Raw genomic sequence first — 13,382 nt, 5'->3', positions numbered from 1 at the left:
TCCATATTAAGTGTCATACGTTTCATCGACACAGAGATATTCAAATTTCCAGGTAATTTTTATTTTTATAATGATAGCATGTTCCGATTTACTTGCATATCATCCACCAGCCTGAGGAGAATTTTCTGACACTGGACGAGCACCAATCATGAGTGTCAATAATGTAATTATCAAACAAGGAATTGTTCGGTGAAGCACCTAAATAAAAAAGGCACCACTGAGATTCGAACCCAGGATCTCCTGTTTACTAGACAGCCGCTTTAACCAACTAAGCCATGGCGCCCTGGTCACTTCCTTTGACCTTTCGTTTCGACCTCTCGGTGCACTGTATGGACATTATTACGATCCATAATAAGTGTCTTAAGTTTCATCGACACAGTGATATTTCAATTTCCAGGTTATTTTTATTTTTAAAATAATAGCATGTTCCGATTTACTTGCATATCATCCACCAGCCTAAAGAGAATTTCCAAACCCTAGACGAGTACCAATCATGAGTGTCAATAATGTAATTATCAAACAAGGAATTGTTCGATGAAGCACCTAAATAAAAAAGGCACCACTGAGATTCGAATTCAGGATCTCCTGTTAACTAGACAGGCGCTTTAACCAACTGAGCCATGGCTCCCTGGTCACAAACTTTGACCTTTCGTTTCGACCTCTCGGTGCACTGTATGGACATTATTACGATCCATAATAAGTGTCATAAGTTTCATCGACACAGTGATATTTCAATTTCCAGGTTATTTTTATTTTTAAAATGATAGCATGTTCCGATTTACTTGCATATCATCCACCAGCCTAAAGAGAATTTCCCAACCCTGGACGAGTACAAATAATGTAATTATCAAACAAAGAATTGTTCGGTGAAGCACCTAAATAAAAATAGGCACCACTGAGAGTCGAACTCAGGATCTCCTGTTTACAAGACAGGCGCTTTAACCAACTAAGCCATGACGCCCTGGTCACGAATTTTGACCTTTCGTTTCTACCTCTCGGTACACTGTGTGGACATTATTACGATCCATATTAAGTGTCATACGTTTCATCGACACAGTGATATTTCAATTGCCAGGTTATTTTTATTTTTAAAATGATAGCATGTTTCGATTTATTTGCATATCATCCACCAGCCTAAAGAGAATTTCCCAACCCTGGACGAGTACCAATCATGAGTTCAATAATGTAATTATCAAACAACTAAGCCATGGCGCCCTGGTCACGAATTTTGACCTTTCGTTTCTACCTCTCGGTACACTGTGTGGATATTATTACGATCCATATTAAGTGTCATACGTTTCATCGACACAGTGATATTCCAATTTCCAGGTAATTTTTATTTTTATAATGATAGCATGTTCCGATTTACTTGCATATCATCCACCAGCCTAAGGAGAATTTCCCAACACTGGACGACTACCAATCATGAGTGTCAATAATGTAATTATCAAACAAGGAATTGTTCGGTGAAGCACCTAAATAAAAAATTCACCACTGAGATTCGAAATAGACAGGCGCTTTAATCAACTAAGCCATGGCGCCTTGGTCACGAACTTTAACCTTTCGTTTCGACCTCTCGGTACACTGTGTGGACATTATTACGATCCATAATAAGTGTCATAAGTTTCATCGACACAGTGATATTTCAATTTCCAAGCTATTTTTATTTTTAAAATGATAGCATGTTCCGATTTACTTGCATATCATCCACCAGCCTAAGGAGAATTTCCCAACACTGGACGACTACCAATCATGAGTGTCAATAATGTAATTATCAAACAAGGAATTGTTCGGTGAAGCACCTAAATAAAAAAGGCACCACCTAGATTCGAACTCAGGATCTCCTGTTTACTAGACAGGCGCTTTAACCAACTAAGCCATGGCACCCTGGTCACGAACTTTGACCTTTCGTTTCTAACTCTCGGTACACTGTGTGGACATTATTACGATCCATATTAAGTGTCATACGTTTCATCGACACAGAGATATTCAAATTTCCAGGTAATTTTTATTTTTATAATGATAGCATGTTCCGATTTACTTGCATATCATCCACCAGCCTGAGGAGAATTTTCTGACACTGGACGAGCACCAATCATGAGTGTCAATAATGTAATTATCAAACAAGGAATTGTTCGGTGAAGCACCTAAATAAAAAAGGCACCACTGAGATTCGAACTCAGGATCTCCTGTTAACTAGACAGGCGCTTTAACCAACTAAGCCATGGCTCCCTGGTCACAAACTTTGACCTTTCGTTTCGACCTCTCGGTGCACTGTATGGACATTATTACGATCCATAATAAGTGTCATAAGTTTCATCGACACAGTGATATTTCAATTTCCAGGTTATTTTTATTTTTAAAATGATAGCATGTTCCGATTTACTTGCATATCATCCACCAGCCTAAAGAGAATTTCCCAACCCTGGACGAGTACAAATAATGTAATTATCAAACAAAGAATTGTTCGGTGAAGCACCTAAATAAAAATAGGCACCACTGAGAGTCGAACTCAGGATCTCCTGTTTACAAGACAGGCGCTTTAACCAACTAAACCATGACGCCCTGGTCACGAATTTTGACCTTTCGTGTCTACCTCTCGGTACACTGTGTGGACATTATTACGATCCATATTAAGTGTCATACGTTTCATCGACACAGTGATATTTCAATTGCCAGGTTATTTTTATTTTTAAAATGATAGCATGTTTCGATTTATTTGCATATCATCCACCAGCCTAAAGAGAATTTCCCAACCCTGGACGAGTACCAATCATGAGTGCCAATAATGTAATTATCAAACAACTAAGCCATGGCGCCCTGGTCACGAATTTTGACCTTTCGTTTCTACCTCTCGGTACACTGTGTGGATATTATTACGATCCATATTAAGTGTCATACGTTTCATCGACACAGTGATATTCCAATTTCCAGGTAATTTTTATTTTTATAATGATAGCATGTTCCGATTTACTTGCATATCATCCACCAGCCTAAGGAGAATTTCCCAACACTGGACGACTACCAATCATGAGTGTCAATAATGTAATTATCAAACAAGGAATTGTTCGGTGAAGCACCTAAATAAAAAATTCACCACTGAGATTCGAAATAGACAGGCGCTTTAATCAACTAAGCCATGGCGCCTTGGTCACGAACTTTAACCTTTCGTTTCGACCTCTCGGTACACTGTGTGGACATTATTACGATCCATAATAAGTGTCATAAGTTTCATCGACACAGTGATATTTCAATTTCCAAGCTATTTTTATTTTTAAAATGATAGCATGTTCCGATTTACTTGCATATCATCCACCAGCCTAAGGAGAATTTCCCAACACTGGACGACTACCAATCATGAGTGTCAATAATGTAATTATCAAACAAGGAATTGTTCGGTGAAGCACCTAAATAAAAAAGGCACCACTGAGATTCGAACTCAGGATCTGCTGTTTACTAGACAGGCGGTTTAACCAACTAAGCCATGGCACCCTGGTCACGAACTTTGACCTTTCGTTTCTAACTCTCGGTACACTGTGTGGACATTATTACGATCCATATTAAGTGTCATACGTTTCATCGACACAGAGATATTCAAATTTCCAGGTAATTTTTATTTTTATAATGATAGCATGTTCCGATTTACTTGCATATCATCCACCAGCCTGAGGAGAATTTTCTGACACTGGACGAGCACCAATCATGAGTGTCAATAATGTAATTATCAAACAAGGAATTGTTCGGTGAAGCACCTAAATAAAAAAGGCACCACTGAGATTCGAACCCAGGATCTCCTGTTTACTAGACAGGCGCTTTAACCAACTAAGCCATGGCGCCCTGGTCACTTCCTTTGACCTTTCGTTTCGACCTCTCGGTGCACTGTATGGACATTATTACGATCCATAATAAGTGTCTTAAGTTTCATCGACACAGTGATATTTCAATTTCCAGGTTATTTTTATTTTTAAAATAATAGCATGTTCCGATTTACTTGCATATCATCCACCAGCCTAAAGAGAATTTCCAAACCCTAGACGAGTACCAATCATGAGTGTCAATAATGTAATTATCAAACAAGGAATTGTTCGATGAAGCACCTAAATAAAAAAGGCACCACTGAGATTCGAACTCAGGATCTCCTGTTAACTAGACAGGCGCTTTAACCAACTAAGCCATGGCTCCCTGGTCACAAACTTTGACCTTTCGTTTCGACCTCTCGGTGCACTGTATGGACATTATTACGATCCATAATAAGTGTCATAAGTTTCATCGACACAGTGATATTTCAATTTCCAGGTTATTTTTATTTTTAAAATGATAGCATGTTCCGATTTACTTGCATATCATCCACCAGCCTAAAGAGAATTTCCCAACCCTGGACGAGTACAAATAATGTAATTATCAAACAAAGAATTGTTCGGTGAAGCACCTAAATAAAAATAGGCACCACTGAGAGTCGAACTCAGGATCTCCTGTTTACAAGACAGGCGCTTTAACCAACTAAGCCATGACGCCCTGGTCACGAATTTTGACCTTTCGTTTCTACCTCTCGGTACACTGTGTGGACATTATTACGATCCATATTAAGTGTCATACGTTTCATCGACACAGTGATATTTCAATTGCCAGGTTATTTTTATTTTTAAAATGATAGCATGTTTCGATTTATTTGCATATCATCCACCAGCCTAAAGAGAATTTCCCAACCCTGGACGAGTACCAATCATGAGTTCAATAATGTAATTATCAAACAACTAAGCCATGGCGCCCTGGTCACGAATTTTGACCTTTCGTTTCTACCTCTCGGTACACTGTGTGGATATTATTACGATCCATATTAAGTGTCATACGTTTCATCGACACAGTGATATTCCAATTTCCAGGTAATTTTTATTTTTATAATGATAGCATGTTCCGATTTACTTGCATATCATCCACCAGCCTAAGGAGAATTTCCCAACACTGGACGACTACCAATCATGAGTGTCAATAATGTAATTATCAAACAAGGAATTGTTCGGTGAAGCACCTAAATAAAAAATTCACCACTGAGATTCGAAATAGACAGGCGCTTTAATCAACTAAGCCATGGCGCCTTGGTCACGAACTTTAACCTTTCGTTTCGACCTCTCGGTACACTGTGTGGACATTATTACGATCCATAATAAGTGTCATAAGTTTCATCGACACAGTGATATTTCAATTTCCAAGCTATTTTTATTTTTAAAATGATAGCATGTTCCGATTTACTTGCATATCATCCACCAGCCTAAGGAGAATTTCCCAACACTGGACGACTACCAATCATGAGTGTCAATAATGTAATTATCAAACAAGGAATTGTTCGGTGAAGCACCTAAATAAAAAAGGCACCACTGAGATTCGAACTCAGGATCTCCTGTTTACTAGACAGGCGCTTTAACCAACTAAGCCATGGCACCCTGGTCATTTCCTTTGACCTTTCGTTTCGACCTCTCGGTACACTGTATGGACATTATTACGATCCATATTAAGTGTCATACGTTTCATCGACACAGTGATATTCCAATTTCCAGGTAATTTTTATTATTATAATGATAGCATGTTCCGATTTACTTGCATATCATCCACCAGCCTAAGGAGAATTTCCCAACACTGGACGACTACCAATCATGAGTGTCAATAATGTAATTATCAAACAAGGAATTGTTCGGTGAAGCACCTAAATAAAAAAGGCACCACTGAGATTGGAACTCAGGATCTCCTGTTTACTAGACAGGCGCTTTAACCAAATAAGCCATGGCACCCTGGTCACGAACTTTGACCTTTCGTTTCTAACTCTCGGTGCACTGTACGAACATGATTACGATCCATAATAAGTGTCTTAAGTTTCATCGACACAGTGATATTTCAATTTCCAGGTTATTTTTATTTTTAAAATAATAGCATGTTCCGATTTACTTGCATATCATCCACCAGCCTAAAGAGAATTTCCAAACCCTAGACGAGTACCAATCATGAGTGTCAATAATGTAATTATCAAACAAGGAATTGTTCGATGAAGCACCTAAATAAAAAAGGCACCACTGAGATTCGAACTCAGGATCTCCTGTTAACTAGACAGGCGCTTTAACCAACTAAGCCATGGCTCCCTGGTCACAAACTTTGACCTTTCGTTTCGACCTCTCGGTGCACTGTATGGACATTATTACGATCCATAATAAGTGTCATAAGTTTCATCGACACAGTGATATTTCAATTTCCAGGTTATTTTTATTTTTAAAATGATAGCATGTTCCGATTTACTTGCATATCATCCACCAGCCTAAAGAGAATTTCCCAACCCTGGACGAGTACAAATAATGTAATTATCAAACAAAGAATTGTTCGGTGAAGCACCTAAATAAAAATAGGCACCACTGAGAGTCGAACTCAGGATCTCCTGTTTACAAGACAGGCGCTTTAACCAACTAAGCCATGACGCCCTGGTCACGAATTTTGACCTTTCGTGTCTACCTCTCGGTACACTGTGTGGACATTATTACGATCCATATTAAGTGTCATACGTTTCATCGACACAGTGATATTTCAATTGCCAGGTTATTTTTATTTTTAAAATGATAGCATGTTTCGATTTATTTGCATATCATCCACCAGCCTAAAGAGAATTTCCCAACCCTGGACGAGTACCAATCATGAGTGCCAATAATGTAATTATCAAACAACTAAGCCATGGCGCCCTGGTCACGAATTTTGACCTTTCGTTTCTACCTCTCGGTACACTGTGTGGATATTATTACGATCCATATTAAGTGTCATACGTTTCATCGACACAGTGATATTCCAATTTCCAGGTAATTTTTATTTTTATAATGATAGCATGTTCCGATTTACTTGCATATCATCCACCAGCCTAAGGAGAATTTCCCAACACTGGACGACTACCAATCATGAGTGTCAATAATGTAATTATCAAACAAGGAATTGTTCGGTGAAGCACCTAAATAAAAAAGGCACCACTGAGATTCGAAATAGACAGGCGCTTTAATCAACTAAGCCATGGCGCCTTGGTCACGAACTTTAACCTTTCGTTTCGACCTCTCGGTACACTGTGTGGACATTATTACGATCCATAATAAGTGTCATAAGTTTCATCGACACAGTGATATTTCAATTTCCAAGCTATTTTTATTTTTAAAATGATAGCATGTTCCGATTTACTTGCATATCATCCACCAGCCTAAGGAGAATTTCCCAACACTGGACGACTACCAATCATGAGTGTCAATAATGTAATTATCAAACAAGGAATTGTTCGGTGAAGCACCTAAATAAAAAAGGCACCACTGAGATTCGAACTCAGGATCTCCTGTTTACTAGACAGGCGCTTTAACCAACTAAGCCATGGCACCCTGGTCACGAACTTTGACCTTTCGTTTCTAACTCTCGGTACACTGTGTGGACATTATTACGATCCATATTAAGTGTCATACGTTTCATCGACACAGAGATATTCAAATTTCCAGGTAATTTTTATTTTTATAATGATAGCATGTTCCGATTTACTTGCATATCATCCACCAGCCTGAGGAGAATTTTCTGACACTGGACGAGCACCAATCATGAGTGTCAATAATGTAATTATCAAACAAGGAATTGTTCGGTGAAGCACCTAAATAAAAAAGGCACCACTGAGATTGGAACTCAGGATCTCCTGTTTACTAGACAGGCGCTTTAACCAAATAAGCCATGGCACCCTGGTCACGAACTTTGACCTTTCGTTTCTAACTCTCGGTGCACTGTACGAACATGATTACGATCCATAATAAGTGTCATAAGTTTCATCGACACAGTGATATTTCAATTTCCAAGCTATTTTTATTTTTAAAATGATAGCATGTTCCGATTTACTTGCATATCATCCACCAGCCTAAAGAGAATTTCCCAACCCTGGACGAGTACAAATAATGTAATTATCAAACAAAGAATTGTTCGGTGAAGCACCTAAATAAAAATAGGCACCACTGAGAGTCGAACTCAGGATCTCCTGTTTACAAGACAGGCGCTTTAACCAACTAAGCCATGACGCCCTGGTCACGAATTTTGACCTTTCGTGTCTACCTCTCGGTACACTGTGTGGACATTATTACGATCCATATTAAGTGTCATACGTTTCATCGACACAGTGATATTTCAATTGCCAGGTTATTTTTATTTTTAAAATGATAGCATGTTTCGATTTATTTGCATATCATCCACCAGCCTAAAGAGAATTTCCCAACCCTGGACGAGTACCATTCATGAGTGCCAATAATGTAATTATCAAACAACTAAGCCATGGCGCCCTGGTCACGAATTTTGACCTTTCGTTTCTACCTCTCGGTACACTGTGTGGATATTATTACGATCCATATTAAGTGTCATACGTTTCATCGACACAGTGATATTCCAATTTCCAGGTAATTTTTATTTTTATAATGATAGCATGTTCCGATTTACTTGCATATCATCCACCAGCCTAAGGAGAATTTCCCAACACTGGACGACTACCAATCATGAGTGTCAATAATGTAATTATCAAACAAGGAATTGTTCGGTGAAGCACCTAAATAAAAAAGGCACCACTGAGATTCGAACTCAGGATCTCCTGTTTACTAGACAGGCGCTTTAACCAACTATGCCATGGCACCCTGGTCACGAACTTTGACCTTTCGTTTCTAACTCTCGGTACACTGTGTGGACATTATTACGATCCATATTAAGTGTCATACGTTTCATCGACCCAGAGATATTCAAATTTCCAGGTAATTTTTATTTTTATAATGATAGCATGTTCCGATTTACTTGCATATCATCCACCAGCCTAAGGAGAATTTCCCAACACTGGACGACTACCAATCATGAGTGTCAGTAATGTAATTATCAAACAAGGAATTGTTCGGTGAAGCACCTAAATAAAAAAGGCACCACTGAGATTCGAACCCAGGATCTCCTGTTTACTAGACAGGCGCTTTAACCAACTAAGCCATAGCGCCCTGGTCACTTCCTTTGACCTTTCGTTTCGACCTCTCGGTGCACTGTATGGACATTATTACGATCCATAATAAGTGTCTTAAGTTTAATCGACACAGTGATATTTCAATTTCCAGGTTATTTTTATTTTTAAAATAATAGCATGTTCCGATTTACTTGCATATCATCCACCAGCCTAAAGAGAATTTCCAAACCCTAGACGAGTACCAATCATGAGTGTCAATAATGTAATTATCAAACAAGGAATTGTTCGGTGAAGCACCTAAATAAAAAAGGCACCACTGAGATTCGAACTCAGTATCTCCTGTTTACTAGACAGGCGCTTTAACCAACTAAGCCATGGCGCCCTGGTCACGAAATTTGACCTTTCGTTTCTACCTCTCGGTACACTGTGTGGATATTATTACGATCCATATTAAGTGTCATACGTTTCATCGACACAGTGATATTCCAATTTCCAGGTAATTTTTATTTTTATAATGATAGCATGTTCCGATTTACTTGCATATCATCCACCAGCCTGAAGTGAATTTCCCAACCCTGGACGAGTACAAATAATGTAATTATCAAACAAGTAATTGTTCGGTGAAGCACCTAAATAAAAAAGGCGCCACTGAGATTCGAACTCAGGATCTCCTGTTTACTAGACAGGCGTTTTAACCAACTAAGCCATGGCACCCTGGTCACGAATTTTGACCTTTCGTTTCTACCTCTCGGTACACTGTGTGGACATTATTACGATCCATATTAAGTGTCATACGTTTCATCGACACAGTGATATTTCAATTGCCAGGTTATTTTTATTTTTAAAATGATAGCAGGTTCCGATTTATTTGCATATCATCCACCAGCCTAAAGAGAATTTCCCAACCCTGGACGAGTACCAATCATGAGTGTCAATAATGTAATTATCAAACAAGGAATTGTTCGGTGAAGCACCTAAATAAAAAAGGCACCACTGAGATTCGAACTCAAGATCTCCTGTTAACTAGACAGGCGCTTTAACCAACTAAGCCATGGCTCCCTGGTCACAAACTTTGACCTTTCGTTTCGACCTCTCGGTGCACTGTATGGACATTATTACGATCCATAATAAGTGTCATAAGTTTCATCGACACAGTGATATTTCAATTTCCAGGTTATTTTTATTTTTAAAATGATAGCATGTTCCGATTTACTTGCATATCATCCACCAGCCTAAAGAGAATTTCCCAACCCTGGACGAGTACAAATAATGTAATTATCAAACAAAGAATTGTTCGGTGAAGCACCTAAATAAAAATAGGCACCACTGAGAGTCGAACTCAGGATCTCCTGTTTACAAGACAGGCGCTTTAACCAACTAAGCCATGGCACCCTGGTCACGAACTTTGACCTTTCGTTTCTAACTCTCGGTACACTGTGTGGACATTATTACGATCCATATTAAGTGTCATACGTTTCATCGACACAGAGATATTCAAATTTCCAGGTAATTTTTATTTTTATAATGATAGCATGTTCCGATTTACTTGCATATCATCCACCAGCCTAAGGAGAATTTCCCAACACTGGACGACTACCAATCATGAGTGTCAATAATGTAATTATCAAACAAGGAATTGTTCGGTGAAGCACCTAAATAAAAAAGGCACCACTGAGATTCGAACTCAGGATCTCCTGTTTACTAGACAGGCGCTTTAACCAACTAAGCGATGGCACCCTGGTCACGAACTTTGACCTTTCGTTTCTAACTCTCGGTACACTGTGTGGACATTATTACGATCCATATTAAGTGTCATACGTTTCATCGACACAGAGATATTCAAATTTCCAGGTAATTTTTATTTTTATAATGATAGCATGTTCCGATTTACTTGCATATCATCCACCAGCCCGAGGAGAATTTTCTGACACTGGACGAGTACCAATCATGAGTATCAATAATGTAATTATCAAACAAGGAATTGTTCGATGAAGCACCTAAATAAAAAAGGCACCACTGAGATTCGAACACAGGATCTCCTTTTAACTAGACAGGCGCTTTAACCAACTAAGCCATGGCTCCCTGGTCACAAACTTTGACCTTTCGTTTCGACCTCTCGGTGCACTGTATGGACATTATTACGATCCATAATAAGTGTCATAAGTTTCATCGACACAGTGATATTTCAATTTCCAGGTTATTTTTATTTTTAAAATGATAGCATGTTCCGATTTACTTGCATATCATCCACCAGCCTAAAGAGAATTTCCCAACCCTGGACGAGTACAAATAATGTAATTATCAAACAAAGAATTGTTCGGTGAAGCACCTAAATAAAAATAGGCACCACTGAGAGTCGAACTCAGGATCTCCTGTTTACAAGACAGGCGCTTTAACCAACTAAGCCATGACGCCCTGGTCACGAATTTTGACCTTTCGTTTCTACCTCTCGGTACACTGTGTGGACATTATTACGATCCATATTAAGTGTCATATGTTTCATCGACACAGTGATATTTCAATTGCCAGGTTATTTTTATTTTTAAAATGATAGCATGTTTCGATTTATTTGCATATCATCCACCAGCCTAAAGAGAATTTCCCAACCCTGGACGAGTACCAATCATGAGTGTCAATAATGTAATTATCAAACAACTAAGCCATGGCGCCCTGGTCACGAATTTTGACCTTTCGTTTCTACCTCTCGGTACACTGTGTGGATATTATTACGATCCATATTAAGTGTCATACGTTTCATCGACACAGTGATATTCCAATTTCCAGGTAATTTTTATTTTTATAATGATAGCATGTTCCGATTTACTTGCATATCATCCACCAGCCTAAGGAGAATTTCCCAACACTGGGCGACTACCAATCATGAGTGTCAATAATGTAATTATCAAACAAGGAATTGTTCGGTGAAGCACCTAAATAAAAAAGGCACCACTGAGATTCGAACTCAGGATCTCCTGTTTACTAGACAGGCGCTTTAACCAACTAAGCCATGGTACCCTGGTCACGAACTTTGACCTTTCGTTTCTAACTCTCGGTACACTGTGTGGACATTATTACGATCCATATTAAGTGTCATACGTTTCATCGACACAGAGATATTCAAATTTCCAGGTAATTTTTATTTTTATAATGATAGCATGTTCCGATTTACTTGCATATCATCCACCAGCCTGAGGAGAATTTTCTGACACTGGACGAGCACCAATCATGAGTGTCAATAATGTAATTATCAAACAAGGAATTGTTCGGTGAAGCACCTAAATAAAAAAGGCACCACTGAGATTCGAACACAGGATCTCCTGTTAACTAGACAGGCGCTTTAACCAACTAAGCCATGGCTCCCTGGTCACAAACTTTGACCTTTCGTTTCGACCTCTCGGTGCACTGTATGGACATTATTACGATCCATAATAAGTGTCATAAGTTTCATCGACACAGTGATATTTCAATTTGCAGGTTATTTTTATTTTTAAAATGATAGCATGTTCCGATTTACTTGCATATCATCCACCAGCCTAAAGAGAATTTCCCAACCCTGGACGAGTACAAATAATGTAATTATCAAACAAAGAATTGTTCGGTGAAGCACCTAAATAAAAATAGGCACCACTGAGAGTCGAACTCAGGATCTCCTGTTTACAAGACAGGCGCTTTAACCAACTAAGCCATGACGCCCTGGTCACAAATTTTGATCTTTCGTTTCTACCTCTCGGTACACTGTGTGGACATTATTACGATCCATATTAAGTGTCATACGTTTCATCGACACAGTGATATTTCAATTGCCAGGTTATTTTTATTTTTAAAATGATAGCATGTTTCGATTTATTTGCATATCATCCACCAGCCTAAAGAGAATTTCCCAACCCTGGACGAGTACCAATCATGAGTTCAATAATGTAATTATCAAACAACTAAGCCATGGCGCCCTGGTCACGAATTTTGACCTTTCGTTTCTACCTCTCGGTACACTGTGTGGATATTATTACGATCCATATTAAGTGTCATACGTTTCATCGACACAGTGATATTCCAATTTCCAGGTAATTTTTATTTTTATAATGATAGCATGTTCCGATTTACTTGCATATCATCCACCAGCCTAAGGAGAATTTCCCAACACTGGACGACTACCAATCATGAGTGTCAATAATGTAATTATCAAACAAGGAATTGTTCGGTGAAGCACCTAAATAAAAAATTCACCACTGAGATTCGAAATAGACAGGCGCTTTAATCAACTAAGCCATGGCGCCTTGGTCACGAACTTTAACCTTTCGTTTCGACCTCTCGGTACACTGTGTGGACATTATTACGATCCATAATAAGTGTCATAAGTTTCATCGACACAGTGATATTTCAATTTCCAAGCTATTTTTATTTTTAA

At 38.6% G+C, this 13,382-nt stretch overlaps 17 non-coding genes across 17 annotated transcripts; all 17 read right to left on the bottom strand.

Annotated features, from left to right (window-relative positions):
- Positions 1-209: 209 nt before the first annotated feature.
- On the bottom strand, positions 210-283 carry TRNAT-AGU (transfer RNA threonine (anticodon AGU)). Its single transcript has one exon. It is a non-coding gene; the product is annotated as a tRNA-Thr (tRNA).
- Positions 284-887: 604 nt separating this feature from the next.
- On the bottom strand, positions 888-961 carry TRNAT-UGU (transfer RNA threonine (anticodon UGU)). Its single transcript has one exon. It is a non-coding gene; the product is annotated as a tRNA-Thr (tRNA).
- Positions 962-2,491: 1,530 nt separating this feature from the next.
- Positions 2,492-2,565, bottom strand: TRNAT-UGU (transfer RNA threonine (anticodon UGU)). Its single transcript has one exon. It is a non-coding gene; the product is annotated as a tRNA-Thr (tRNA).
- A 1,198-nt stretch (positions 2,566-3,763) lies between these two features.
- Positions 3,764-3,837, bottom strand: TRNAT-AGU (transfer RNA threonine (anticodon AGU)). The gene has a single exon. It is a non-coding gene; the product is annotated as a tRNA-Thr (tRNA).
- Positions 3,838-4,441: 604 nt separating this feature from the next.
- On the bottom strand, positions 4,442-4,515 carry TRNAT-UGU (transfer RNA threonine (anticodon UGU)). Its single transcript has one exon. It is a non-coding gene; the product is annotated as a tRNA-Thr (tRNA).
- Positions 4,516-5,367: 852 nt separating this feature from the next.
- Positions 5,368-5,441, bottom strand: TRNAT-AGU (transfer RNA threonine (anticodon AGU)). The gene has a single exon. It is a non-coding gene; the product is annotated as a tRNA-Thr (tRNA).
- A 949-nt stretch (positions 5,442-6,390) lies between these two features.
- Positions 6,391-6,464, bottom strand: TRNAT-UGU (transfer RNA threonine (anticodon UGU)). Its single transcript has one exon. It is a non-coding gene; the product is annotated as a tRNA-Thr (tRNA).
- Positions 6,465-7,317: 853 nt separating this feature from the next.
- TRNAT-AGU (transfer RNA threonine (anticodon AGU)) lies at positions 7,318-7,391 on the bottom strand. The gene has a single exon. It is a non-coding gene; the product is annotated as a tRNA-Thr (tRNA).
- Positions 7,392-7,995: 604 nt separating this feature from the next.
- On the bottom strand, positions 7,996-8,069 carry TRNAT-UGU (transfer RNA threonine (anticodon UGU)). Its single transcript has one exon. It is a non-coding gene; the product is annotated as a tRNA-Thr (tRNA).
- Positions 8,070-8,940: 871 nt separating this feature from the next.
- On the bottom strand, positions 8,941-9,014 carry TRNAT-AGU (transfer RNA threonine (anticodon AGU)). Its single transcript has one exon. It is a non-coding gene; the product is annotated as a tRNA-Thr (tRNA).
- A 271-nt stretch (positions 9,015-9,285) lies between these two features.
- TRNAT-AGU (transfer RNA threonine (anticodon AGU)) lies at positions 9,286-9,359 on the bottom strand. Its single transcript has one exon. It is a non-coding gene; the product is annotated as a tRNA-Thr (tRNA).
- Positions 9,360-9,617: 258 nt separating this feature from the next.
- TRNAT-AGU (transfer RNA threonine (anticodon AGU)) lies at positions 9,618-9,691 on the bottom strand. The gene has a single exon. It is a non-coding gene; the product is annotated as a tRNA-Thr (tRNA).
- A 604-nt stretch (positions 9,692-10,295) lies between these two features.
- Positions 10,296-10,369, bottom strand: TRNAT-UGU (transfer RNA threonine (anticodon UGU)). Its single transcript has one exon. It is a non-coding gene; the product is annotated as a tRNA-Thr (tRNA).
- A 271-nt stretch (positions 10,370-10,640) lies between these two features.
- TRNAT-AGU (transfer RNA threonine (anticodon AGU)) lies at positions 10,641-10,714 on the bottom strand. The gene has a single exon. It is a non-coding gene; the product is annotated as a tRNA-Thr (tRNA).
- Positions 10,715-11,318: 604 nt separating this feature from the next.
- TRNAT-UGU (transfer RNA threonine (anticodon UGU)) lies at positions 11,319-11,392 on the bottom strand. Its single transcript has one exon. It is a non-coding gene; the product is annotated as a tRNA-Thr (tRNA).
- Positions 11,393-11,918: 526 nt separating this feature from the next.
- Positions 11,919-11,992, bottom strand: TRNAT-AGU (transfer RNA threonine (anticodon AGU)). The gene has a single exon. It is a non-coding gene; the product is annotated as a tRNA-Thr (tRNA).
- A 604-nt stretch (positions 11,993-12,596) lies between these two features.
- Positions 12,597-12,670, bottom strand: TRNAT-UGU (transfer RNA threonine (anticodon UGU)). Its single transcript has one exon. It is a non-coding gene; the product is annotated as a tRNA-Thr (tRNA).
- Positions 12,671-13,382: the final 712 nt, after the last annotated feature.

This window comes from Saccoglossus kowalevskii, chromosome 5 (genome assembly GCF_978046115.1).
Source record: "Saccoglossus kowalevskii chromosome 5, keSacKowa6.1, whole genome shotgun sequence".
Lineage (NCBI taxonomy): Eukaryota > Metazoa > Hemichordata > Enteropneusta > Harrimaniidae > Saccoglossus > Saccoglossus kowalevskii.
This window is presented reverse-complemented; position numbering and strand designations above follow the sequence as displayed.